The 27,539-nt window shown below is 38.9% G+C and overlaps 1 protein-coding gene and 2 long non-coding RNA genes across 9 annotated transcripts in view; 2 read left to right on the top strand and 1 right to left on the bottom strand.

Moving 5' to 3' along the window:
- LOC145424485 (granzyme G-like) overlaps window positions 1–27,539 on the top strand; it is a 130,213-nt gene that overhangs the window by 52,534 nt on the left and 50,140 nt on the right. The window lies entirely within an intron of this gene.
- On the top strand, window positions 9,671–13,474 carry LOC145424400 (uncharacterized). Its single transcript, XR_013905465.1, has 4 exons — window positions 9,671–10,652; window positions 11,360–11,517; window positions 11,944–12,001; window positions 12,952–13,474. It is a non-coding gene; the product is annotated as an uncharacterized LOC145424400 (long non-coding RNA).
- Window positions 15,446–27,106, bottom strand: LOC145424203 (uncharacterized). Of its 7 annotated transcripts, none has more exons than XR_013905180.1 (9): window positions 26,861–27,106; window positions 25,453–25,531; window positions 19,547–19,645; window positions 18,305–18,479; window positions 17,729–18,220; window positions 17,086–17,247; window positions 16,730–16,838; window positions 16,503–16,624; window positions 15,446–16,360 (listed from the first exon to the last, which is right to left on the bottom strand). It is a non-coding gene; the product is annotated as an uncharacterized LOC145424203 (long non-coding RNA). The 7 variants fall into 7 exon arrangements; XR_013905179.1 differs by having other exon boundaries at window positions 18,305–18,484; XR_013905177.1 differs by lacking the exon at window positions 19,547–19,645 and having other exon boundaries at window positions 17,729–17,952; window positions 18,068–18,220; window positions 18,305–18,484; window positions 26,861–27,103.

Below are 27,539 nucleotides of genomic sequence, written 5' to 3' on the forward strand. Positions count from 1 at the left end.
AGCCAGGAAAAACCCTGCAGTACGTTCGATCATGTTCAGAGTTTATTTTTATTTTGGAGAGGTGGTTGATTGCATGAACCTTTTCGTCATAACAGTTTAACAGTGTGCTGGAACCATGTGCAACAGTCTCACAGAAAGGTCTGCTATATTTTCTTTAAAACGTCTCTTGCAAACATGACATGTGTAAAGGCAAGCTGTTAGTACAATTATCCCCATATGACCTAGTCTTTCCTCCATGACATTGCATACATTTTATGCCTGCCTACTCGCTGGTTGTTGACGTGTTGCTGTGCTGTAGAGTAAAACTCGAGTAATTCAGTTATAATCCAGTGTTGTGGAAGGGAACACTATAACAGCTAAATCCCTTTAGTGCACAGGTCTAATTGCATTATCTGCAATACAAGAGTTATTGCTCACACCAGCTGATGCTCTGCACATTTGGGCTTGGCTCTCTCGCGTTCTCTGATCTGTCTGTACCGCTTTCCAGTGTATAAACACAGGTTAGTGTTCACAGCTTCTAGTGCAATTTTTCCCCACTTGTTACTGTTTATACATCACACTATAACATTCATGTTTGAAAACTGGGGAGGAACCACAAGTCCTACTTTTGTGTCTGATTGTTCTTTTGGCAATTACTTTTAACTATGACAATTTCTTATCCGTTTCCCTGCTTAATGTTAATCTCATTGAGCTGCATTAGCATCTTACCCCCGGATCTCCATTGCTGCTCTCCATATATCTGTCACCTCGGCACCATATATTTTACAAATCGAGCAGCGAATTTTACCTTCCAGTTCAGTTGAGTCTTGTTTCACGTTAGTAATGTTGCTGTTACCTGGATCCTGAGGATTCAAGTTGAGTTTCTTTTCACTGGGACACCCTTTTTCCTTTGCTCTTTTCCTTTGACTTTTTTTTTTCTTGGAGCAGTTCCCACATCAGTTGATTTAGCTAGTTGCCTGTGCCTGTTTGCATGCCTTCCAGTTCAGATAAAAAAAAAAAAAAGTGTAATGGAAGAAAATATGAATTCATAAAACCGCAGTGGACTGGTGCAAACTGTGACTCTAGTTAGTCAGTCATTGTAAAAATACCCATAAAATGCCTAAAATTCAGTAGCACAAGAGAACAGATTCTGGGTTTGAAAAGTGAAACCTCAAGCCTTTATTTCTTATACTGACCAGCAGGTGGCGAGCACTCCTGGTTGTTTAAAAAAATATAGTTACAAAAATGTATGGTTTCATTTGGCAATTTCAAGTCATATTGAATTTAACATAATGTTATTTTGTAAATTATGATCCCACTAGACTCAAAAACGATAATAGAGTGGGCTTTACTGTGGGATTGACATTGAAAGCTAGCCTGTGAGCTTGTAGCCTCAGTTCCAAGAGATGTCCTCTGTAATGCAGGCCTTTACATTTTCTTTTTAATTATTTATAATCTGCAGTGGTGCTTTGTTCACCAGAAATTATTATTTAAGTTTTGTTTTGGGGTAGCAATAACAACTACTACAAGTATTAACAACCTAATGCGGTCTAATGGGGTTATGAAACAGCTGCCTGGTGTAACTTGTGCTTTCTCAGTGCTCATACTGTAATTATTTATACGGTGTCTGCAAACCTAAATATTTCTTTCACCACACCACTTATCTACTATTTTAGCTGAAATTTAGCAGCTGGGTGGTATTAAATTGTCTCTAAGTAACACTCTTAGTGCTTTTGGTGTTGAAAAATTAATGTCCCTCAAATGTCTTGTGGCCTGCAAACTATCTCTTTAGCTTTTTGGGGGATTTTGCTGCTGTTGGTAATCATGGATTATAAATGTTTAAAGAGGCTAAAAGTCATTAGCCATCTGCGTATTCTTAGAGTAGCGACCTTGTGTTACAGCAACACGACAGTGGCTGCTGTTGCTGTATAATCACTTCTATAAACTTTCACTGCAGATGTTGAACAATTGAAGGCTTGTAATGAAAAAAAGACGACTTGATTTGACCGTGTGTTGTAGATGGCTGTTCTCTTGGCTGTCTGGCAGTTGAGCTTGAAATCAGGACAGCGCTTTTTCCACAGCAACATTCATCCAGAGATGTACACTTCCCATCCTGCCAGGGAGGGTTAAAAGCAATAAAGATGAGAACGATTTGTGTGCACTTGTGTGTTTATGTAGTGTGTGTGTGTGTGTGTGTGTGTGTGTGTGTGTGTGTGAGAGAGAGAGAGAGAGAGAGAGACTTTTTTTTTTATAGCATTCATGTGGTTGAAGCTCTTTAGCTCGCCATATGTTCCTGTTAGAAGCTTCTTGTGCTCTCCAGGGTGATGTTTGGTCAGGGTTGATGGTGCTTCTTTATGAAAGTCTCCTGCAGAAACAACAGCACTGTCTCCATGGATTCACACCGGATATTAGTCCCCACCCCCAGTTTAAGACAGTCTTATGCACACTCTTGCATCTAGCTTCCAACAGCTTGTTTCTGGGAGATGATGAACTAAGTGGGTGTATTATAAAATAAATGAACATTTTTCTATACTTGAAATCATTTAACGCTACTCTAGTAGAATAAAAAAAAAATACAAATATGGAAGTAGAAATTGGAATAAGAGTGCCTCCTTTCACCAGGCATGAGGGGGAGATTGAAATCACAAATTGGTGGTAAAGGAAGTACCCCTGATGTGTGTCGCGGGTTTGTTTTCTGCTTTAAAACCATGCCAGGATTGCTTCAGAAGTACTGCGTTTCGTCTGCATCAGGTCCTTTATTTTGAAAGTTGACTGCACGCCTCTCCTGCGTTTGTCTTCCTCTCGGCCTTGTCTTCTTTAAATCTTCTTTAAGTTGTTTTTAAAACTCTCTTCAGAACTGAGAGCTACTTCTGTGTTTGCTCAAATCACGAATGTTATCCTGAGTGGGCACGATCAGCTCTAGTGGACAAATGAATGAAGTTTATTGTTATATTCAGTGAAAAGCTCCATCAAAAAAAAGAAAGCTGACAAAGCATCCTTTGCTAAGGTCCGTTGACCATATTATTAATTTATCTATGCATTTTTTTTAAAAATGGTCCAGATTGATGGAATTATTTGGAAAATCTGAAATTTACATGGCTTTCAATGAGCCTCTTTCCAGTAGAGTTTTTGTACTTTATTAGCATGTTGAATGACTTTTACTGTGTACAGAAGCGATTGCATAAGAGTGCTGATTTTGGACACTGCGCTACTGCTGAAGGGTTTTTATTGAGTCCTGGCCTCAGTGTACAAACAAGTGGTTACAATTGTCCCAGTTTGAGGGGGACAAGCATTTTATATTTACAATGTAATTATATCCACTTGTTTTTGTATGGCTTGAACCTGTTCTATCATTTAAAACAAAAATGTCAGAGTTTGCACTTTCATTTGCATTTTCATCACGAAACTCCCTGCCAGGCCTGGGTGGGCTCAAAAGCCCTGTTTCCCCCTGAAAGGAGGCCCAGTTCCAGTGCAGTGTGCAGGGGGCTGCAGCACCGCTCCTCCCCTTTCTCTGTCTCCCACAGGCTAGACCAGCAGAGTCGGAGAGCGATTGGCTCTGTGCTTCAGGCTGGGTGATTCTCTGCAGCAGGGCAATGTCACCCTGGCTCACCATCATGGTTCACTCTGTACTTTTACTCTCCACTAAGGCTTTAAACAGGTCATTAGTTTTTAACAAGACTGCAGAGCTCCAAACTCTGCTTTTTTAACCCCTCACTCTCTTGTATCTACTTGAGTCTTCATTGCAGGCTCTACTCTGTGTATTTTACACTATCAGTTTTTTCCAGTCTGTTACATAGCATTTGTGATTCTGATCACTCCAAAGGGAGCAGCATGATAAATGGTGGGGGTTGTCTGGACTGAAGCCTTCCTCATGGACACCCATCCTGAATAGAGAACATTGATGCTTCTCTATCCTCTATGCTGCTTCTCCCCCTTACTTGCTGTCCCTCTTTACTTGGATTGTCATTGCCTGAATGAGCCTTTCAGGACTCTGGTCTAGCAGGCTGAGATAAAAAAAAAAAAGTTCCTCTGCAAGATAAAGCGAGCAGGGCCCTGAGCCTTCTAAAGACGCTCTCTCCTCACAACCAGCCGCGGCCACACTATAAGTGTGAAAAGCACTTGTTGCTTTTCCTAATCTCGATAAACGGGTGAATATATGCGTAGTCCACAAGTTCTGTTTGATCAGGCTTTTGATTGCATGCAGATTAATGGTCCTTTAGGAGAGTAGGTTTGTCAAAATTCAATCTTCAACCTTATTTTGAACTTGTTACAGCCCTGAATACATTCATGTAGGGGCTGAATGCATGCTTGTGAGCTACATGTCCGCCACTGCTACGGTCCTGGTGTGGATTCTGTCCAATTTCCATTTAAAATGTCAGACTTTATTAATTTTTCTTTACCGTTTTTTGTTGTTCCAACTAAAGAAATGTTAAAACTACACAACAGGAAATGTTTTGGAGCATATATGGAATTTCACTATATTGTACAAATAACATCCATCCATCTATCCATTTCCTGCTTAAACAGCTGAAAGAGATAAGTAGTCCTAAAGATAAGTAGTAGTCCCACTGGCTCCAGCACTGGGCAGAAGAGACTAAACAACCCGTTTGATTTCAAGTCAGACTTGACAGGATTGGACAGGCATTTTATTTACATGACTTCTCTCAGTTTTCACACCAGGACAATTAAAAAAGCTGTTTCGAATTATAATCATTTAAAATGTTATGTTTTATAACTATTGTGGTTGCTGTCGTGCACATTTTTGGTAAGAAAACAAGATTTAAAGTATTCTGTCTCATAAATGCAAGATGCTTCTAGCATCTACTTAAGAGTCAGTTAAAAATTCACACAAGCCATTATAAATTTAAACTGTGGATAGTCCTTCTGCCACGTTATTCATCATATATACATGTCATTTAGCTTTTTTTTTATCATGTTTTTTATTATTTATATTTTGCATTAATAAGTAATGACTTCTCTAGATATCTGCTGGCTGCTGTGGAAGTCCTGAGAAATTGGCCATTGTCATCAGTACACTGACTTGTGTTTGTTGGCTGTTTGCTTTCATATTGATATTGACTCATGAAAACCCTGTCACTCTGCATCTTTGCATCATATAAGTGTGTTATACAGTGGGGCAAAAAAGTATTTAGTCAGCCACCGATTGTGCAAGTTCCCCCACTTAAAATGATGACAGAGGTCAGTAATTTGATTACTGATTGAAAATTATGGCCTGCTTTCGTCCCACTGGATGTAGGTTTCTCTCACCAACAAGCGTGATGGGACCTGGGGAACTCTTAAGAAGCTTGGCTCGCTTGTCTGAGCGTTTGTCAATGCAGGTGGAAGACATGAGGTCACCCAGCCCAAAAGACAGTTTCTTCAAGGTGTGATCAGTGATTTTCTCACACCCCGACAAATCCAGGTGCTCCAGAGAGTGACAAGCTAAAAAGGAAAGGATAGACTCAACATAAGTTTTCTGAGTTTTATGTACATCCGCTTTGTCATAAACAGTTAGCATTTCAGTATTCATTTTTAATACTAACCTGTCAAATGCAAAGTCTGTAACGTCAGTCTGCGTCAGGTCTAGATGAGTAATATTGGGGCAGAAACTGAGGATTTGACGTACCTGGAAAGCAAGAACATTTATCTTACAACACAGCTCAACCAACGAGCTTTCTGAGCTTTGACATTGTGCTAGTACAACAGCAAAATAAAGGTTTGTGCTCCGCCTACCATTTTACTTGAGACTGTAGAGCTATATGCCAGAACAATGGACTTGACAGAAGGACCGACAGCTGGAAGAAGATTCTGGATAATCCCATTCAGGAGCCTCTTCTCCCGCTTAGCAGTGCTGATTGCAAGGGAGCCCTCAATTTGACCTGACACATCTGATGAACCATTGAACAACATGGGTGACACATTACAGAGCTTAAACTGGAGGTGGTATGACACATCTTTAGGCAACACTAGAGGTGTATCATACCATGATGACGCATAAAGCAGAGTCTGGGAACAAAAGCAGCAAAATACTTGAAAAGTAAATAGAGATGACTGGCTTCACCACATGTGACGCCCTGTTTAAAACTCTTAAACAGACACCTCTACATTTTTAATCTAGTTTTATTACCCAATATCAACAGGGCAACCAGTGAGGAACTATAAAAGTAGAGGTCAAAAATAGACACTAAATGTCTTTAGGTATCATACTTAATGAAGACTTGCCTTTTACACAGGCTGCATATAACCATAAACCTGTTTTACAGCCCTGTTCACACTGAACGTGTCACGTAGAACCAGTGCACCAAAACTGTTCGACCTGAGTGAGTAACTTCTGTAAAACGACACACTGTTGATTTCCTCGCAAACAAATACAGTTTGCAGTAGTGGAAACAATCACATTTTTAGCATTGGCTGCTGAACAGCAGACCAGCTATAGCTTTGGAGCCTTCAGAGTTGATTTTTATGAGCCGTTTTCCTCATTTTCAATTTGTTCTTTTCCATTCACTTTTTTTCCCAACATCAGTAGTCCGTTTTGGCTGGCTAATTTTATGCTCTCTCAGTTTTCCAAGTCTAGAGGCACATTTAGAGAATAACTCTTGCGCTAAAATCAGATCACTATGAGTTCATCCTACTCCATATACACTAACTGCTGAAAATGGCACAAATTTATTAAAAAGCTCCTTTCCTTAAACGCATTTTTTCCAGGTTGGGATGTAGAAGAGCGAAGTCAGGATGGGATAAACCCAGAAGTTCTCATCTCACTTACAGCACCAAAGAAGTGTGCCACGAGTTTCACGGGGAAGCATTTCTTGGCCGGACGCTTCCTACCCTATGACATCCAGAAAAAATATGAGCTTAACCTTCCAGACTTCCCTGGCACAGACTGTCTCGTAGAATTGTAACATGTGGAACCACAAGAGCCCATGTTGACCACTCCTGATTTTGAAAAGAAACAACTGATCTATTCTTTTGTTTTGTATTTTATAGACTATCGGTGTGATTTAATGTTGACATCTCAGCTGTGTAGATCAGGCTATGCATGAGCCAGATGTGCTGTTGAGCTACAGTAGGAAGATTCATATATAGAAACTGTGGTTTGAGTCATGTCTATTTAGGGTATGGCATGAGGAGTTTTGTGTCAGTCTACTTGTAAAAGGTGTAGCATTGCACTGTTTTCTGATTACTTTGCAAAACAAATGTCTTTCTCGAGGCTCAGCAGAGGAAGGTGAGATTTCTATTGTGCCAATCTAAGGAATGTTTTAATGTTCTGATACTTTTTCATTCTTATGCTTGACTTTCTACTGAGGTGTGCTGCTGAGACACACTGGTGTAGGTTGGTAATTACATTTTTCAGATGTGTTGTTGATTTGTGTGGTCAGGCTGCACTTTTGCATAACCTTTGTTTCAGTTACCTCATTTGCTTTTTGTTGTCCAATAAAAAACAAAGAACTAATTTCAAAGAAGTGTTCAATTTCTGGTGTTTTGCTTTTCTTCACTTTAAATGGCACTGACAGCTTGTCTTAAAAAAATAAAATCATGAAACGATCAGGGCTCCAGATGGATAAAAGCTGCACCAATCAGCACTTTTTATAACGTCAATATCAAATAACTATGCAATGTGGAAAAAAATCATTTGCAATGACAAAATAACTGAAAAATTACAAACAACTCGCCGTTTACGCCAGGTTGATGTGATCTTTTGGTTTATTCTCATTCATTGTTTTGGTTTTCAGGTCTACTGATCTGTTCTCATTAACTATGTTTCCAGCTTCAGTGGGCAGCAGTTTTCAGTAAATAAGATCTAATAGAAACCCAGTGAATGCCAGCTTCCCAACCCCAACAGCAAACGGACCTAGGTTGCAACCAGCTGGTGAATACATTAAGTTTTTTTAGTAGTATTTCTCAGGACTTTTTATGAAATTAAGAATTGAAGCCAAATTTATGAGAGAATATTGGACAAACTTGACTCATTTGACAGGAGCGAAAATACCTCAAATGTCATTCTTTTAGTCTGAAATTGGATGAGTTTTCCAGAAGTGATCCAAAGCTCACAAAACCAAAAGTATTTTACATTTTTATACTGATATACATATATCTATTCAGATGGATTTCATGTGCCATGTCTCAGTGTAGTTTTTATGGCACAGTGATGTCAAAGTTCAAGGGGGACCTTGACACTGTCACGAGAACTGTCTGTGTTCTCACCACACGGTCATGGTCACCTGCTGATCTTTGAACGGTCCTTGGAGAATCTCAAAACAGTGAATTAGAACCACAGCATAGCTTTGGTAATGCAAGCTGCACATACGGAACAGAGGTTATACAGAGGTCAGAGAATGAATGAGTACAGTGCATTGGCACCTGCAATGCAACAAATAATGTAAAAATAAAAAAATCGAAATCAGTTATTGTGAGCTATAAATATTATAAAGGCATCTGAGCTGCCATTAGCTTAGATGTAAAGTTATTAATCTATTAATTGATGTTTGACAGGCAATTTACACCTTTTAAATCAGTAGTTTAACATTCAGTATGGACATTTATTTCCATACTTTAAATATATTAATTAATTTTATTGATTAATGTCTTTAATAGGGTCAAAACTGACTGCAAAGGCATGAAATATAAACAGTATGTAAGGGTAAACGCATTACCTTACCAGAAACTGGAGTCTAAAATAATTTTAATGATGTTTTTAACTACATGCCAACATCAATATTAATGTTTTATAAGCTGAATAAGTCCAAGTCCAGCTTGTGCCAGAAAACTAAATGATGATGGCTTTAAAGAAACATAGACAACATACATTTCCCCCTTGGTATTCTAGCTAATATACTGTATACCCATACTAAAGTAATTTTGCTTCATTTATTACCTTTGATCTTCAAGAAATGCCCTTCAGTGTCAGGACAGCTGCCAAAATAGACTTGAACGCTGCCTGTTCTGTTAAAAGAATCCAGGCCACCAAGCTATGTAATGTGCACTTCTCATGCGATTATTGCCGGGCATCTTAGGTGTGCACACACTGTTACATCTGTTTATGGATTCCAAACTGGATTTGATTTGGTAATGAAACCCACAAAGAGGTGTCATCAGGCTATAATTCGCTGTAGAGGAAGATCCCTCATTACTAAGCTCAAGGTTGTGGCCTTCAGTGATGCTACAACTGCTGTGCTGTTTATAAATGAAGTAATGTGTATATGTATGAAGTGCATATGTTGCACCCTCAGAGAGACATGACTCCATTCTCCTTTTTTTTGCAACTTTATTCTCCTCAGTTCAGGTTTGGAGTTTACAGGCAGCATAGCATATAATCAGCAAAACATCGCTCCCACATCTCAGACACTGTTTGTTTTTCTGCGCTTACTGATGACATCACACGTCTAACCTCTGACCTCCTGGAGCTAGTAAACTACAAAAATTGACTAGAAATGTGTCCAAAAACAAAACACAATTAAATAAGAATAGTCTTTAAAGATTTTCCCAACGATTCAGAAAAATGTAAGTTTTATAACTACTTTTAGAGCACAACACATACTAATTCACTAATGCCCAGTGTGGGTGCACATGTGTGAGTGGGTGTAGAAAGTCAGTGAAAAGGAATGTTGATTCATTTCTTTTTTGCTCCGTGGTATTAAATCTGTCAGAGGCAAACTGAAAAACGTTGTAGAAATATGTCTCAGCTCTCAGCAGCCCTCCCTTTCATGCCTGTCCAATCGCTGTCAGGGAACAAGACTTGTTGCCACTCTGTCTTTTGTGCTTTTCATTAAAGTTACGGTGTAAACGTTAGCTTATATTGGAGTAAAGCTGTTACGGTTTAAACGATGTTAGCACAGAAATATTAGCTTCTGTCATGACTGATGAAGTTACTAGTTAATAAAGTTTCCAGTAAAGTGTTTAATCGCAGCCACAGACTGACAGCAAATATCTCGATTAGCTTCAGTGCATCTATAATAAATATGTGCAAGTTTCAGTGCTTCGTTTAAACTGTATGATACTTATACTGACCCAGGGTCAGTGTAAAATACAATCCTAGCTGTGTGAACAAAGCCTGGCTCCTTTAATCCTGCATGACAAACCTCAGGATGCAGGTTATTATTACTCTTTCCTGCTGGCACACCTGTCACACCTGAGAGTCAGCTAGAAACTTACAGTGACGTGGACATCATGCAAAGACTGCCAGACTCTGTAATACTGCAAATGATCAGTGACTCAGGTTATCACTAAACTTTAAACGGCACCTCTGTGTCTCTGTGTGCTGAACATCTAGGATTGAGTCAGGCTGCATTGACTGTGGGACTTTAATGTGTTAAAAGCAGGTTGAAGACGGCTCAGAAACATTTGAAGATTAAAATTCAGCATTATGGCTGCTGGTGGTTTGTAAAGCCTCTACTCAGCTGTATTTTTGTTACTAACTTATGTTTGTTTCATTTCATTCATTCTCCACATGATGTTCATTTACAGAAATGTTTCACAGGAACTGATTTCTCCCAAAGGTTGAACTAGTGTGTTTCCATAGATTACCTCTGTATGAATGTACTTCTTAAATGAAGGCAAGTGTTTGTCCTTTTTTGTTCCTCAGGTACAGTACGTGATATCAAGGGCAGGCGGTCAACACTGGGGAAGACAAGAAGCAGACGTACTTCCAAGAGGGAGCTGCAGTGAGGTCAGAGGTCAGAATCTGAAACGGCTCAGGTTTATATTTTAGAGGTTATAAAAAATCAAAATGTATTTATAAAGAAACCTTTAAATAATGGTCATAATTATGATTATTATAAGAAATATCAAACATTTAAGTGGATTTTCTGTTACACATATTGCTGGCAGCCTGTCTTTGTCCTGTATCAGCTGGGATAGGCTTCATCCTCCCACAACCCTGAATTGGATACATTGTATTCCAATTATGTAATCTGATCATTTACAAACTCAAGGTATCTAATCAAAATGTAAGTAATAATTATAAAATGGGAAAGCAGAAATAAGTGTGACATAAATGTAAATGTGTGAGCAGACATAGAGGACAGCTACATGTAGTCTGAAAAACCTTTGTTGTCAAGTTTGCAGGTATATCAGCACGAGACATTCTTACATAGAAGAGACATTAAAGTCTCTAACTCAGTGAAGCATTATTGGTCCCATCTGTTTGGATAAATATAGTAAGTTGATGTATGTCCATTTATTGACACATTTTCTTAAGTGCTTATCCAGTTCAGGATCACAGTGGAGCTGCAGCTGGATATGTTCACTAAATAAACCTTACAAAAGTTAACAATAAACCTGTATCTCTGTTCGTTGTTGTCCACAGGATGAGAAAATCAAGCTGGAAGACTGTGGAACATGTTAATAAATGTTTGTGTGTTTATGCCTGTGTCTTTCACAGGAGGCGCTGGAAGGTTTCCCTAATAGTTCCTGGTGAATCAAAGCAGAACCATAAAGATTGCTGGACTGCATGATGGCCTTACCCCTGAGCAGTCATCCTGTTAAAGGAGGAACCAGTTAGAAGCTGTTTTCAACGTAGCTGAGCAGATTTCATCTCAAGTAAGAAATTAACTGTTTGTTCGTTTGTTCTGCCACTTAAAGAGCATTTAAGGACGTCGTTTGAGTGTCCAGTTGAATTAATTCTACTGGCTCTCATGGTCATTTGTGATTATAGACATATTTTTCATGTTTATCCAGCTATTTAGTAAATTCTATCTATTTAGTAATATCAGTCAGCTATAAAATGTAATATAAATATAAAAATATCTAAATATCTCCTGCCCTTTATATTTTAATGATGTAAGTCTGTTATCGTGTTACATTAGCATTCCTCACATATCAATGAGATGCTGTACAGTACAATCCTACTGACACAGCAGAGGGATAACGACGGCTATTCAACATCGTTGCACGACACATTCGAGCTGCATGACGCAGACAAAGTGACTAAATCATCTTTTTTGTGGTTTATTGTCTTCAAACCAGCAGACAAAGCTGATTGCAGAAGATGTCGGAGAAGAACTTCAGGCCGTGGACTGAAAAGGTATTTTTTTTCTTGTTATCAAAAGACATTTGGAGTGGCAGCTTCTACAACTGGTTGTGCTAAAGTAAAGCTTACAGTCTAAGAAACCACAGTGTTGATATTCAGCACAAAGAGAAAAGCTCACTTGTTTGAATTTATTTACAATCATAGTTTTATAAATTCTGACTGTAAACAGCTTTTACAGCTTTGATATTGTTTGACACTCAATATCAGGTGATAGGGTTTAATTTAAAGGTTTCTGTGTCCCAATGAGCCATTTACACTGACCAGTGTCAGTCTAACTGTAACACATTCATTATTTAGATTCAACAAAGAAATAACTGAATGTAAAAAATGGCAGCCCTCAGGCCAGGTTTATAGAGATATATGCATGCATTATGAAATTTATGTATCCCAGATAATTGTTATTCATCTAGTCATGGCAGACCCACCTCTTCCTCCCCAGTTAACTGCAACCCAAAAGAACTAGTGGGGCTATTTACACACTCACAACCAGTGTGGGGTAAAAAGAGCCACCAAAAAGCTGTCAGCCACAGATGTGCTAGAAGAGTTAGAAACTCTACTTATGGAGAAACTTTCTAAGTCTAACAGGGGACAGGTACTCCTGCCCAAATAACATGATATAACCCCACATACAGCCCAGCCATAAAGTGAACCAAGTCATTTAGTTAAAGACAGCATGGGACCAAATGCATGTAACCAGCCTGCACCAACCTGGCATTTCTTCCTCCTGAATTAAATGAATGAATGGATGAAAGTTAAATGACTACAAACCTAAAGCCACTAGTTCCCACACTGGAGCTCCCTGACACTGTGTGTTAACCGTATTTAGCTTGTATCAACAGTTGTAACAGGCTAAGCCACCCGAGACACTGCATTGAACGATTGTTTCTATCTTAATGATTTCAGCTGACTGGTTTCAGCTCAGATGTTCTGCTTTTTCCTTTCAGTAGATCAAAGCAGCTCGTGCTCCTTCTGCTTCCAATTTAGAAGAAGAAGAAGAAGAAGGCGAAGGCTTCAGCGAAGTGGCGTTCATGAACAGTCACGGTCACACACTGCATGTGGTTTTAAAAGCAACATGTCTGTTCACCACAACAATGGAGATGTGTAATATTAGTGCAGCTACGGTTTGTTTTTGAACATCAGTTCTGTTTTCTACTTTGATCACTTAGACCAAAAAAGTGTTGTTTTCAGATTCTTTCTTTTACATCTATAAAGCACCTGCTCATTTTTATTACAATTAGTTTCACATGAATGTTAGTGTTTCCTTTATGATCTTTTAATGCTTTCACTACACTGTACACGTCTACATTAGAGACATTTCTGTTTCCTGTTTCTGTTGACTCAGAGTTGTGAAATGTTCTTTTATTTGATACACAATATGAAGTTCATAATTTTCTTACAAATAAAACTCTAATGACAAACATGAGCAGCTGTGCTTATTTCTGAGACATGAGTTTTTGAATGTGTTCATATTTAGACAGTGTGCATCTGTATGCTGAAACTGTAATGGTGAACCTGAGGTGATGGTCAACAGAAGGCAAATATATATCAATATAAAACAATATTGAAGTAATGTCTTTACCCCCTGCAGCGTGTGGACGCTGTGCACGCAATCACCTTATTCACTGTAGTAAACGTGCACCGCTAGCTCACGTGACTGACTGTCTCCATGGTTACATCGTATATTATTAGCTATGCAAACAGCTTCCAAAGATACCGCCATAGCTCTCTGCAGCTGTAACACTTTCACACTTTGCAAATCATTTCACGTTTTTGATAGTTATGAAGACAGAATATGTTTTTAAGGTCATGCTAGGCGGTTGCTATGGTGGTTGCTGTGGACTTGGGTGGACCGCGTCCGATTCCTGTTATTAGCTGTCCGCCGCAGGAAGGCTGCGTTCCATTTACAAGTAGTGACAGTCTGCCGCAACTCGAACTCAAACCCCGCTTTGTTCTGTAATTATAGGCCTTTTATAGCCGTTCATGACACGCACACACTTTGCCTCACCATGAGAATGCAAGTTTACCTAACCTAACCTAAAGTATCTGATATAGGATAGAAAAATGAAGCAACCAGAGATTTAATGATGAAGACTCTGGGTTCTGTAGTTCACGTTTTACAGTCCTGAATGACTCTTTGCATATGATTTATTGAAGAGGAGTTTAGAATGCACTTTACATTTAGACTGTTGCTGTTTCATTTTTTACATTGTTGCCGTGTTATGTCATGAATAAGGTTCACCTGCTGGGGGTTTGATGGATCAGCTGGACAATACAGTCAAAGACAGACTTCATTCATCATATGCAAGAATCCTAGTTGGATTTCTGTTGTCACTCATGTTTTTGAACCAAATATTGAAAACAATTCTGACAGACTGGATACCTGGTCAGGGTGTACGTTACCTTGTACTCAAGCATCCCAGGACAGAGCCCTGCCCCACCATGAGCCTGGGTGGATACGTGGTTATAATATAAAAGGACCGATACTGAATATGAATATTTCATGAAAATTGAATTATAATACAAATTAGTAATAAGGGTTTCTCTGCACCCTTATCTACCCCATACTCAAAGAGCTGCGGGCAGAGAGGGTGACAGGAGAGGATGGCACTGAAGAGAAGATGCTCGGTTTCTGGAGCCTCCTGGTCCTGTCAGTATTAGTAGGATGCATCTGCTGTGTCTTCTCGTGGATGCTCACCTACCTTGACTCGTTCCAGCCTGGTATGGATTTCCCAACACTGCGGACAGTGGCCCACGTCAGAGACGTTTAATATTGATTACATATGTCTGAATTGCTAACCCTAACCCTAGCTCAACAGACCACAATGCCCTGGACTGTCAGTATTATTACATGCTGTGAACATAAGTAGCTTTGATCACAGTTTATGTTGTAAAAGAGAAGGAATATTGAAAGAAAGATCAACATTGTGATATTATTTCTTCCAAACTGACCAGAAACATGCTTGTCAGACTCTCACAGCAAAGGATCAGACTCCCTGTGCATGACTCAGGCCAATGATGTCTGTTAGATTGTCAGTTGTTTAGTGCTTCTGTACAGTTAGGGTCACCGTCTCTATTTCAGAATAATTAATATGCGGAAAACACTAAAAGTTGATTATCTTCCAATATTCTAGCATAATTAAAAAACTTTGACTTTGTAAGTACATATTGTTAGTCCTAATGCCAGCATGAGTCTTCATAACTCCTGCTTTGAAATACTGAACTTTAAAATTTACCTGATGAAAGATAGTTTACAGTGGCACTCTGTCAGGATCATTCTGACTGTAAGATCACTGTATTAATCTGAATCCTTCTGCAATGTGTTGTGAATGAATGCTGATGCAACTCACTGTGGGAAAGCTGTTAATAAAATGAATCTGTGACACATGCAACACATTCACAGAGGAAGAGGACACAAAGGGAGGACACGCAGAGCCTGTGTTGAAGTCAGAAATCCAAATCTTTATTAAAAAACAGGCGGCGGTTACAAACAGGAAGACAAGCAGTCCATCAAACAGTCTACAGCAGGGGTGTCAAACTCAAATACACAGTGGGCCAAAATTCAAAACTGGAACAAAGTCGCGGGCTAACATTAATATTTATTGAAAAAAAATCTTCCTCCAGATATAAGAATGAATCTTTTGTTATGGACTCAAACAAGTTTTGCTGAAAAACTGAATATGGAACAAGCAAAGCCTAATACTAAACAATATATATATTAGCTGTATAATACCAGTAGGCCTGCTCTAATAGTAATTTGGTATGGCTTCGCGGGCCAAATGTAATTAGGCTGCGGGCCAAATTTGGCCCGCGGGCCAGAGTTTGACACCTATGGTCTACAGGGTCAAACATACAGAGAATTCAAACAGCAGTAAAAAATAACTGGACACTGAAAAACTTAAAGCAATGTGTGACGCAATAAAAGGAAGCAGCGCAGTATATTCACTGAATTATCATCAATTACAAAAGAGAAAAACGACGATTTCTAAGGATTATTTTCTTAAATGCAGTTGGAGTGTGGCTGGTAAAGATGGAAACATGCAGAATGTAAACTGTGTGAGTTTGTGAACTTTGTTAGTAACAAATGAGGTAAAAAAAACAACCCCAAAACAGACAAAACACAGAAAGAGGCTCTCAGTATTCATTAATAATTAGAAAGAAACATTCTGGTCGTGGATTTTTACAGTCTTAGTTCCGCTCGCTGTCATCATTATAATCATCATGATCAATGGCGAGGTCCTGAGGTGGGCGGGGCTGTCTCTGGTGATGTCACCATGAAGGAACAGCATCTGGTGTGTTGGTGAAACATCCCAGTACACTGGTGTAGTTTCCTCTCCAGCTGTTTGACATGTGACACTTGAACATTAAGGGGAAGAAGAAGAAACAGTGTTAGGTCAGGTGACCACATGGTTTCTAAAGTAACTGACAGGAAGTAACCAGGCCGTTAGAAATGGATGGCATGTGTTTAGAGTTACTGGAGTTGGGTAACTCTACTTACCAAAAGCAGAAGCACACAGATGAAGGATCAGATGCTGAATGTTGCAGGAACATGCTCGTGTGTGGTGGTCATTCAGTGCTGCTCCGGCAGGTTAGACAGTCCAAGACTGATATGCTGCCCATCTGAGAGTTTGAAAACACACATGCAAAGATTTATTTTGTGTTACAGTCAAAGTTGGATGTTCATTTCTGTCCTTTAAAAATGTTTGTGTATTTGAAAGCACTAACATTTAAGGATGACTTGGATCGTCTCCTTTAAAGGGGAGACAAGTGTGTCCACTGATCCACGTCACTTTACCTGGATGATGACTCCTCTCCCCCTCACTCAGAAACACTCCTAATATAACCAAGAAAATAAATAATATTGAAGATTTACATCATTACAAAAACATCAAAAACATCTCCCTTTGATTCTATTTCTCCATTCCTGCTGAACATCAGGCAACAAATATCTCAATAAATCACAGTAAAATGTAAAGCACATGTTCTCTCTGCTTTGTCTAACCTCTGCAGAGCCTCTGTCAAGAAAAACATATCTGTAAGCATAAAACAAATATACATTCATAACACGTCACTGGACAAACCTCGGTCAGCTGATTTCCTCTGTGCAGTGCAGACGAGCATCAGTCAGCAAGTCAAGGTGGTGAGATGGACTGGTGTCCTTTGTGACTCTGCTGGTTCTTCTGAGGAAACACCACCGTCTCTCCACACCGTCACCATCTGTGAGCACAAACTGCTGCTCTGCTCTGCCAGCATGTAGGAATCACATATCACACACAGGGGTGAAGAAACATCAGAGCTCAACTTTGGATACTTTAGATCTAAACAGATCAAAGCAGCTCTTAGCTTCAACAATCAGTGAGCAGACCAACAATGATACCAAACTGATTCTGTATGAATACAATATGGTATTTTCCATACAGGTGTCAAATTAATTTATTAAAACTAATACAGATATATGTATATATTTTTTTTTTGATAAATTAGTTTGCTAAATTATAAGAAAATATTTTTTTTCATTTACCAATTGCAACTGAAAGAAATTAAATATTGAACAAAAATATATTGTCACATTCTGAGCATGCTCCGCACGCTGACAGACTTGAAGTTGCTACAGATTTTAAGAAGTGATAATTATAGGGAAGAAACTTCTCTTTTTCATCCGTTTAATCAAACATTTGATGCCTCAGCTGTCTCAGTCTATAGCATTCTGCAACTACAACTAACCTGAGGCTTGGATTTGGCTGCAGGTGCCCCTGTACATCCTTCTCAGCAGCACACATGTGGGTACCATTTAATCCCACTTCTTCCTGAGCTTTGCTTCATCACAAGACCAAAGGTGCATCCCGTGTCACAGTCTTATCATCATCCAGAAGAAACATTTGAAGAAACATCATGGAGAAGCAACATTTACGCGCCTCCTGGTTTTGTTTTCTGATCCTGCGAAAAGACTGAGGACAACAAAGCCCAGAGAACACGAGATACACAACATCCAACATTCAGACTCAACAGCCTCCATAAATGAAGAGCACCAGGTTGGTTCAGTTATAGTAGATATGAGCATACTTCACATTACTGGGTATGAATAATAATGAGGAGGCAAACTTTGAAGATGCAGAGCATGATGTCCCACCATCAGACTGTAAACAAACATCCACCAGGCTTCTTTGTTGCCAAAATTGATGATTCTCCTATCAGGGATCGGTAGCGTGTATTAACCTGTGGTATAAGCAGCAGTCACTGAAATATTACTGTTTCAGATAAGAAAGCCAGGGTGGGAGGGATCTCTGCAAACTGACTTACCTCTGCAAGTGTGAAGCTCAACAAAAATCTGACTCTCCAGTTACAGACAAACAAAACCTCCAGCTGGGAGATAGAAAACGCTGTCTGGGTCCTGCTGGATGTTGCTGGTCAGAGTCCCACATTAGCAGAGTGCTTCTTGGCGCCACTGACCCATGTGGACAGTGACTGTGGAGAACTGTTCTGGAAAACAGAGAAGAGAATTAAAATAACAAAAAGCCAAACAGGATTTCCACAAAGACTCTCTTGGAATCAGCAATCAAAAAAATCACTGGTTCATATTAAATATGAACAGGTTCCTTAAATGTACGCAGTTCAGATCTGATTTAATTTAATTTCCTTCACACAGCACATTCGTCCAGGCTGACAGGTAAACATAGAATTAATCTCAGGTAACATGACTCATAGTAGAGATTCAGTAAGAAAGCTTGCAGGCTCTAATATTATTACCACACAATCCAAGGACACACCAACAGCTCAGATTTGTAGAACTATTTGTTTCAAATATCTTTTATTGAGAGCAAGTATAATTATAGTTATTGTAAATTCACATAACATAACTTATGCTCCTTTTTTTCTCTAAACTAACAAGGCAAATAATAAACATCAACAGCAACAACAGAACAAACAAACAAAGAAGAAAAAAAACAAAAAAACAAAAAAAACCCACAGTCACCCGTAATGGGTCCCGATCCCCCGGCTGCCAGTAAAAGAAAAGAGAAAAAAGGAAACAAAAATTTATATTTTCCCAAGGTATATAAGTAAAGGATGCCAAATTAATTCAAAATCTTTTACATTGTCATTCATACTATATCTTATTTTTTCAAGGTGGAGAGTGTTTATAAGTTCTGTAAGCCACATTTTTAATACAGGGGTCTCGTTGCCTTTCCAAAGCTGCAGGATCAATTTCTTTGCAATAATCAGTGCATATGACATAAACCTTTTTTGAGAGTGTTGTAGATTTTGTGTTTCTTTGGAAATCCCAAAGATGATTGCTGTCGGATTTGGTTCAATCTTACTTTTAAAGATATTAGACATATAGGTAAAAATGTCATACCAAAAACCCTGAAGCTTTGGACATATTGCAAAACAGTGTAACAGATTTCCATAATGTATCTTGCGTTTTTCACAAAGGGGGGAGCAGTCTGGGTATATTTTGTGAAGTTTTTCCCTTGAATAGTGTAATCTGTGTATAATTTTGTACTGAATTAAACAGTGACGGGAATTAATAAAAGGCGTATTTACATTACGTAAGGCCTCTTGCCAAAAATCTTCTGATAGGAGGGTCCCAAAATCCTTTTCCCACTCCTCTTTGATTGAGGTAGTTGAAGGTGTACTCATCTCCTGTAATGAGTTATACAATATTGAAATTCTCTGTTCAAACCCCCTTCCATCACTAAGACATCTGTCCAAAAAATCGGACGTTATATTTTCGAATTGTGGCAGATATGTACGGATATAATTTCTTAGTTGAAGATATCTGAAAAAATGACTATGAGGCAATCCAAATCTATCTTTTAGTTGTTGAAATGACATGAAGGTGTCATTTAAGTATAAATCTTTTAATTTACAAATTCCTAATTCCTGCCATATGTTGAAAGCTCCGTCTACACATGATGGAAGGAAGGAGGGGTTAGCTGTAATGGATGTACACATTGATAATTTTTTCAATTTGAAATGTTTAATTATTTGTCTCCAAATTTGTACGGTATTATGAATCACTGGATTCGAATTGTAATATGAGTTTGTCAAAAGGATAGGAGAGAGAGTATTATTCCACCAACACAGTGAGGAAGGCAATCCTCCCGCTCCATCTGTAGGCCATTAGGGAGTATTGCTGTATCATCCAGTAGAAGGGAAATTGTTCTTAAATTTGATGCCCAGTAATAATACATGAAATTAGGTAGTGTCAGTCCACCAAGTGATCTGTGTTTGCATAGGTGGTCTTTTTTTATTCTATGTGTTTTATAATTCCATATAAATGGCATAATGATGGCGTCCATCTTTTTGAAAAAAGATTTGGGCAAGAAAATTGGGATGTTTTGGACCAGATACAAATACTGCGGGAGGAATACCATTCTTATTGAGTTCACTCTCCCTATTAGAGAAATAGGGAGCGTCCTCCAGTACTGGATGTTATTTTTAAGTTTCTCCAGTAGGGGAAGAAAGTTCTCTTTCATTAGAGAACTGTATCTTTTTGTTATTGTGATGCCCAAGTAGGTAATTTTTTCATAGGTTATTTTAAATGGGAGAGATGTAAGCCATTGTTTATTTTCTAATTTAATGGGCAGTATTTCACTTTTTCCCCAGTTGATCTTGTAGCCTGCGAAAGTACTGAATTTATCAATAACGGAGAGTATTGCTGGGAGGGATGTTAATGGTTTTGTTATATATAATAATATGTCATCAGCATAGAGCGATATAGTATTAGAAGTGTATGTTGTGTCATAGCCGTGTATATCCATATGGGTGCGAATTGTCTGTGCTAAGGGTTCCAGAGCCAGAGCAAATAATAATGGGCTAAGAGCACATCCTTGTCTTGTACCTCTGCTGAGTTTAAACTGAGTTGATAATGTCTGATTTGTAAGAATTCTGGCTGTAGGGTTTTTATAAAGTAGTTTTATCCAAGAAATGAAATCTTGTCCCAGTTGAAATTTTTCTAGGACTGCGAAAAGGTAGGGCCATTCCACATGATCAAATGCCTTTTCGGCATCCAAGCTAAGTATAAGTAGGTCCTGTTGCACCTTGGGGGAATAGATTATATTAAATAGACGTCGGAGGTTATTAAAAGAACTCCTGTTTGGTATGAAACCTGTTTGATCTGGATGCACCAGTTTATCTATTACTGTATTAAGTCTGCTCGCTAGTATTTTAGCCAGAATTTTTTGATCTGTATTTAATAAAGAGATAGGTCTATATGATCCCACTTCCTCCAACGCTTTACCTTTTTTTGGAAGTACTATAATAGTTGCTTCATTCAATGTTGGAGGTAAAGTGCTCATTTTATATGCGTGGTTATATAATTTAAATAGGTATGGACTTAGTTTGATCTTGAAGTATTTATAGAACTCGTTCCCTAACCCATCTGGGCCTGGGCTCTTGTTATTTTTTAGTAATCCGATAGATTTAGTGATTTCTTCAATTGTGATCTTAGCATTCAAAATATTGGCATTTGTCTGGTCTAACACAGGAAGATCACATTTATCTAAGAACTCCTGCATATCATTAGGCCCTGCAGTGGGATGAGAAGTATAAAAGGGAATCGTAGAACTGTCTAAAGTTATCGTTAATATCTTTGTGTGATGTGACCAGATTTCCATTACTTGCTCTAATTTTATGAATCGCTCTGTCATTTTCTAATTTCTTTAGTTGTCTGGCTAGCAACTTATGAGGTTTATCCCCAAATTCAAAATAGTTCTGTCTCACAAAAGTGAAAGTTCTATTAATATTACTAGTTAATATTTGATTTAATTTATATTTTAGTGCACAAATGGTGTTATACTTATCTAAAGAGGGAGCCATTGCATTGTTGACGTCCAGGTCGTGGATTCTTTTTTCTAAATTTAGTTGTTCTAGTTTATTCCTTTTATTCCGTGACGCTTGATATGAAATTATAAACCCCCTAATATAAGCTTTAAACGTTTCCCACAGTATATCTGGAGAGGTCTCGGCATTATCGTTTGTATCAAAGAATAAGGACATCTGAGAGTTTATATATTGTTTGAATTTTAAGTCGTTCAGTAATTGTGGGTCAAATCTCCAGTTTCTGTATGTTTTAGTGGGGTTATTAAATACAAAGGAGCAAGTAACGGGACAGTGATCAGAAATAATAATATTATGATAGGTTACATTTCGAATTAGGGGGAGCATTTTTCCATCCACCAAAAAATAATCAATCCTTGAATAACTGTTGTGTACGTGGGAATGGAAAGAATACTCTCTACCTGATGGATTTAAAGTTCTCCACGCATCACAGATATTCATATTCCTCATGTATGTTTTAATAAAATTACTGCCTTTACACGGTGTGGTTTTTTTGGACAGGGATTTATCCAAGTATGGGTCTAATACTAGGTTAAAATCCCCTCCAATTATTAAATTACTATTGGGTATATCCGGAATTAAGCTGAAGACCTTTCTGTAGAATTCTGGATCGTCATGATTGGGCCCATATATATTTAGTAAAGTGATCGGAGTAGTATGCAGCTCCCCAGTCACTAATACATATCTCCCATTCTTATCAGCTATAGTGGAGTTATGCTTGAACGGGGTATCTTTCTTAATTAATATAGCTACCCCTCTAGTTTTGGCTGAAAGTGTGGAGTAGTATACCTGATTTATCCATCTACATTTAAGTTTGTTGTGAGCCACATTTTTCAAATGGGTTTCTTGTAAAAAAATAATATCCACGTTGAGAGATTTCAAGTATGATAACACTTTACCTCTTTTAACAGGTTCATTTACACCTTTCACATTCCAAGTACAAAAAGTTAAGTCCATATTTTTTACCTTTCCGTTATCTTGCATTTGTATAATTTAAGGCGGCTTAGTTCTCGTGTTTTCCATATTTATGCAGTCGAGATACGGGTCCCAACCCTCACCCCCCCACCCCCCTACCCATGTGAAACCGTAACAAAGAGAAAAAAAAAACAAAGACGTAAGCAATGCATCCTCTTCCGTGTATCCCAAAAAGAAAAAAAAGAAGAAAAGAAAAATCTAAGGGGATGCTATAACAAAAACTAAGCTTACCAAAATACTCTATCTCAAAACTTCCTTTGTCCAACATAGCTCCTGGGCAAGTAATAGTTTTTTATATCAAAGTAAATACGTGTCTCTGGACCAGGTGTGAAGCTCTGGTTTGTCTACCTTATGCCGTCCTTATTGAGATCCGAATTTTTCTTGTGCGTAGCAGAGTGCTTCGTTGGGATCTATAAAAACCAGTTCCGTACCATTGTATGTCACCTTAAGTTTAGCAGGGTATAGAAGTCCATATTTGACTCCGGGTTGGTCTCGAAGCAGGTTTCTTGCTGGAGTAAACGCTCCTCTTTGAGCACCCTTCCAGATCAATGCATTTTTCGGACAGTTGTTCCACTTTGTTAGAGAGTTGTTTAACTTTTTCTTCTAATTTCGCCACGGAGTTAGAGGTGATTGTCGCTGATTCTGATAGATCTTTCAGCTGTGCATTATGATTTTCCATTACCGTTTTTAAAGCTGTGATGGCCTCGTCATTTTCAGCCCTCAGCATTGCGATTTCCCCGCGTAGGGTGTCGCAGATGTCTGTTTTCATTTGAGTTATCTTAGTATCCAAGGAAGCGATCGCAGTGAGTACTTGTTTGTTACCTTGTGTATATTCCTCGAGTGCGGAGTTAGCTGGCGTGCCAGCTTTGGCACCGTCATTTTCAGTCGGGGCCACATCAAATTCAGTCGTTTCTGTCGCCACTAACTTCGGGTTTAGTTTTTTTGGAGGCATTTGGAGAGGAGTGCACTCTTCACAATCCCTGTATTACTTTGCGGGAGGAAGATGTATTACTTTGATAATTATCGTAATTTCGTAAGATCAAGTGCAGGAGCTGCTGGTATACGCGTCCTCACCCTCTCATGGTCTAGCCGGAAGTCAGATTTGTAGAACTATTTAAACAAATGTCTTCTGAATATTCAATTCAGGTTCACTTCACAGTGGGAGGGTGGGGGGGTCGTGGAATTTTTTAAATAAAGTCTGCAACACAGAAAGAGCTGTGATCAAGCTATTTATTACTGCGCCAACACACATCAAACATCACAGTTCAGTCATGTCAGCGCTGCCACAGAGGTCGTGCTCCTCCTCCTTTATGCATTCCAAGGAAGAGGGAGGAAGTTAAACTGATCCTACCACACTTCACGTGTCTCGCTATGAAACCTAACGCATCAATGGTTGTGCTGTTTTGTGCCCTTGGCCTTATCAGCACCTGTAAAGGGAGTTGTTTTCTCAAACTGCTGACGCTGAAGTAAGTTCATCTAGTTTTAGAAACATTCACTGAACAGTAACAGTGTCACAACTAAGCATATGCATAAGCACTTAAATACTTTAAATGAGAATAACAGAAAATTTCTTTTACAGGAGCTAGAGCCTGTCCCAGTAGTCACAGGTAGAGCACACCTGGACAGGTCACCAGTCTGTCAGAGGACTAACACAGAGACAGACATCAGAGTAACAAATCTATGTAAAATTAATGTAAGTTTGCTGCAGCTGTATGTATGAACATGTGTTTCTGTGCTCACAGTCCACCTCTCAGGAACCTGCAGTTCACTTTTAGTCTACTTTAAACAGACCTCACAAAAGGCTGATGTGGCTGGATCAGTAGTCTGATTTAAGTACGATACCTTTGGCCAGGGATTAATCTGGTGCATGGCTTCACTGCAGTCTTACGTATTTTCCACACACCTGAATAAAAAATACTGATATATACAAATAACAGCTTCAGCTGATGCAGCCTGACTCAATCCTAAATGTTCAGCACACAGAGACACAGAGGTGCCGTTTAAAGTTTAGTGATAACCTGAGTCACTGATCATTTGCAGTATTACAGAGTCTGGCAGTCTTTGCATGATGTCCACGTCACTGTAAGTTTCTAGCTGACTCTCAGGTGTGACAGGTGTGCCAGCAGGAAAGAGTAATAATAACCTGCATCCTGAGGTTTGTCATGCAGGATTAAAGGAGCCAGGCTTTGTTCACACAGCTAGGATTGTATTTTACACTGACCCTGGGTCAGTATAAGTATCATACAGTTTAAACGAAGCACTGAAACTTGCACATATTTATTATAGATGCACTGAAGCTAATCGAGATATTTGCTGTCAATCTGTGGCTGCGATTAAACACTTTACTGAAAACTTTATTAACTAGTAACTTCATCAGTCATGACAGAAGCTAATATTTCTGTGCTAACATCGTTTAACCAGTAACAGCTTTACTCCAATATAAGCTAACGTTTACACCGTAACTTTAAGCTAGCACCATAAAGACGGTAAAACGCGTAATAATATCTACAAATGCATCTTAAAGCTGTTATATTAGCACTCTGTGTATTACTAAGATAACCACATTAACATTACTGACACTCGCTGACTTTTAATAGTCATTCTATAAATGCTGTCCGTTTAAATGGTCTTACCTGTAAACACTGCATATCCACCGGATTCCAGCCAGAGTGGATTCTGGAGTCTTCCACGCTCCTGTTAGTGATCCTCCATCTGGATGGATGAGAACAACCTTCTGAACAATCTAGCAGGAGATGGCCCATATCTATGGGACTGATTTGTGCTAATAACGCCCATTGTATGGACTGATAACAGCCGAAGCGGGTGAATAAAGTCACCCAGTAGCTAGCTGTGCCATTACCCAGCATACATCACTCCCTCCGTAAATGCAATAAACGATACAAAAGTATCGTTCTACCTGTTTTTCAGGTAGTTGTTTACATTATATAATTTATTGTGTTCTGTATACGTCACTACAATGTGATTTCGGAAATATATAAATATACGGACAACAGGCTCTTCCGCGGTAATCTCTTCAATCGGAGGACCCTTCACGTCAATTCCCGACGCGAGGGGGGTACCCTGCGCGTCCATAAGTGCAGCAGAGGGAGCCTGAGCATGCGTCACACGTTTGACGAGTTGGGAGTGAGAACGTGTTGTTGGAACATATGTGTCAGGTCTACAAAGAAGGATAATCCCCTTGTCTGCCTTTTCAAAAATTTTTATTACGGCATGTTTTTCTTTGCCTTTACACATTTGGTTTGTCTGTCAGTGCACCATGCAAGCACATTAGACAAATTAGGTGCATACTACATGATGAGCTAAACAGGAAGGAGACACCACACATACACGCAGGCTGCTCTCCTCCTTCTTGTAAGAGTAGTATGTTTTTGATTTTGAGGGTAATGAACTGGCCACAGAGCCAATGTGAGGTCCTGGGAGAGAGAAACCCCGCCCGCCATCTCCAGTCTGCAGCAATGATGTCAGCATTAGTAAAAACGCTGTCTTTAAAGAAGTGGACAACTGTTTACACACACAGCTGTGTTGTGCATGCAAACACATCCAAACACAGATAAACGCAGTCCTTCTAAGTCGCATTAGTAATATGCGTTATTTAAAAGCTCCTGCTGCATAGCGCTCCCTAAGAGATGTTTATTTACTATGAAGATCTAAAAAAGCTCTTTTCATTCATTTGATCTTCTTGTAAACATGTAGAGCGAGGCAGACTTTGCACCAAAAAAAAAAAAAAATCCTTTACTGAAAATAAAGGTTTTCATCCACTTTGACTGACAGCTACTAAAGTGTTTCTGATGTCAGAAATAGATGCATGTGAAACAAACACCAGACATTTTAGACATGTAACTTCTTTTCATTGCATTATTGCACTGCAATGCAATCTGACTATACAAGCTTAGAAAACACGTGTGGGTAGAAGTACTCAGTTTTGAGCAGAAAGTTTTCATCACTTTTATAAACATTCTGAATGAACAACGTCTTGTGATAATAAACCAGTAGACAGAGACATTTAATCCATGTTCTTACCCAACACTTGGCAGCTGTTCATCCCCAAACCAGGTCAAACTTCTCACTCTTGAGTGTCTCCGTCCTCCTATCTGCTCAGATTCTCATCTTTCACAAGATTCGAGTCCCCGTTGAACATGTTACTGTCAGACATCTATGTGCAGAGATCAGCTGCTTGTGCAGTACAGCAGCACAAGCAGCAGCCAGGACTCCTTTCAGTGCAACTCTCTCTCCATCCCTCCCTCTTTCCCCTTTATCCACTCCCTTCTTTCTGCCTCATAAATGTCCTAAGGCAAACAGCCATTAGCCAGGCAAGCCCAGTATGTGCATACAGAATAAATTCTATTATGTCATTGATGAAGACTCTTTTAGAGTGAGACTCCCAGTGTAAAAGTCAGAAACTTGAATCTTCTAGATTAATAAATGACAGAACTCATTTGTGTCTAGTTGACCTCAGTTTTAATTGTATTTCTGACATTTACTCCTAGATGGCACCAAGCACGACATGTGAGTGTGTTGACGGACCGCTGGGATTATTTCTTTGTCACGTTGCTGTGTTGAAGGCAATTTGCTTTACAGGTGGTAATCCTGCTAAATACATACATCATACAAATAACAATATAAGATCAAAAATAAAATGCAAAAATAAGACTATCAAGCCAGAAAATCAAGAACTGACTCAATAAAAAATCTTTCAAAT

The sequence above is a fragment of the Astatotilapia calliptera genome, chromosome 23 (genome assembly GCF_964374335.1).
Source record: "Astatotilapia calliptera chromosome 23, fAstCal68.1, whole genome shotgun sequence".
NCBI classification, from domain to species: domain Eukaryota; kingdom Metazoa; phylum Chordata; class Actinopteri; order Cichliformes; family Cichlidae; genus Astatotilapia; species Astatotilapia calliptera.